At 41.7% G+C, this 2,029-nt stretch overlaps 1 protein-coding gene across 16 annotated transcripts in view; it reads right to left on the reverse strand.

Annotated features, from left to right (window-relative positions):
• The window catches only part of FUBP1 (far upstream element binding protein 1), a 34,696-nt gene that overhangs the window by 11,011 nt on the left and 21,656 nt on the right, over positions 1 to 2,029 (reverse strand). The window lies entirely within an intron of this gene.

Below are 2,029 nucleotides of genomic sequence, written 5' to 3' on the forward strand. Positions count from 1 at the left end.
TTGTTAACCAATGTCATAAAACAATATGTGTACTGACTGTTTAATGAGAAAATATCTGTTCTGTAAACCTTCACCTAAAGTACAATAAAAAAAAAACCAAAAAACAAAAACAAAACTTGCTTGACTTCCCCTGATTAGTAAATTGTAGGACTAGGACTTCTCCAGGTCTGTCTGCCTCTAAAGTCTAGGCTCAGAGATCAAGTGGTTTCCCTAGATTATGCAACTACAAGTGAGTAGACCTGGGATTTGAATAAAAATATTGTGTCTCCAAATCTAAAAGCCCACTAATTTTTCTTTTAGGAACAGACTTTTAGTCCAGAGAAGATCGACAACAAAGCAATATCTGACTCTAAATAAGAGACTTGGTAATCCTTTGTAATCCTTTCATAAATCTGGGCAGGGCCAGATTTATGAATTACTTCTGTCCCAAAGGCAATGGTAGAAGCCATATTCATTAACCAATTCTTAGACAGTGGTGACTTCACTACTACTCCATGTGGGATACTGAAACTATGATACAGAGACCATTCCCTATTCCCATCATGTTTCTCCACCGTGCTAGCTATCCAAATAGTGCTCGTAGGTACAGTCCTGGGAAATACAATTACCCAATATAAATCGTTCCCCTTATCCTGCTTAAATCTCATTCCTATGTCTAATCTCCCCATCCCAATTAGCTTATTAAGAGGACAGAAAGAAAAGTCCTTTAAAAACTTTTAGACTATTATACACACTAAGTCATATTTGACCATTCTTTTTTTTTTGTATCCTGTGAGTCCTTATTCATACTTCCTATGAAATTAAATCAAATTCAGTAAAACAATTCATTTAAATCAATTACTGTGGTTTTTTGGTGTGAGTTTTTTTGGGGGGGTTAAGTTTACTATGTGTCAAAAGGAATCCACTGGATTATATTGAACTACATACCTTCCTTGAAACTACTTTAGTGAAAGAGACCTAAAAGGTAGGAAGGTAGTTGTTGCTATTGTCTAGTCAGCCCCCAACTCATGGCAACCCCACAAACAACGGGATCAGACCATTGTGATCCACAGGGTTTTCACTGGCTGATATCAGAAGCAGATCACCAGGCGTATCTTCCTAGTCTTAGTCTGGAAGCTTGGATGAAACCTGTTTAGCACCACAGCAAGCCTCCACTGACAGACAAGTGGTGGCTGTACTTGAGGTGCACTGGCTGGGAACTGAATCCTGGTCTCCCACATGGAAGATGAGAATTCTATTACTGAACCACCACTGCCTTCCGCCGAGGGAGGAGGTGAGATAAAAATGAAACTTATCTCCAAGGTAAGGTCATGAAAGCTCCACAGACACATCCAAACTCCCCAAGGGACCAAATTACTGGGCTGAGGGCTGTGGGGACCATGGTCTCGGGGAACATCTAGTTCAACTGACATAATTTATAAAGAAAATGTTCTACGTTCTACTTTGGTGAGTAGCGCCTGGGGTCTTAAAAGCTTGTGAGTGGCCTTCTAAGATACTACACTGGTCTCACCCAGTCTGGAGCAAGGGAGAATGAAGAAAACCAAAGACACAAGGGAAAGATTAGTCCAAAGAACTAATGGACCACAACTACCACAGCCTCCGCCAGACCAAGTCCAGCACAAGTAGATGGTACCTGGCTACCACCGACTGCTCTGACAGGGATCACAACAGAGGGTCCCACACAGAGCGGGAGAAAAATACAGATTAAAATTCTAACTCACAAAAAAAGACCAGACTTACTGGCCTGACAGAGACTGGAGAAACCCATGAGTATGGCCCCCGGACACCTTTTTAGCTCAGTAATGAAGTCACTCCTGAGGTTCACCCTTCAGTCAAAGATTAGACAGGCCAATAAAACAAAATGAGACTAAAGGGGCATACCAGCCCAGAGGCAAGGACAAAAAGGCAGGAGGGGACAGGAAAGCTGGTTAATGGGGAACCTAAGGTCGAGAAGGGGAGAGTGTTGACATGTTGTGGGGTTGGTAACCAATGTCATAAAACGTGTACTAACTGTTTAATGAGAAGCTAG

This window comes from Trichechus manatus, unplaced genomic scaffold (genome assembly GCF_000243295.1).
Source record: "Trichechus manatus latirostris isolate Lorelei unplaced genomic scaffold, TriManLat1.0 scaffold00003, whole genome shotgun sequence".
Taxonomy (NCBI): Eukaryota; Metazoa; Chordata; class Mammalia; order Sirenia; family Trichechidae; genus Trichechus; species Trichechus manatus.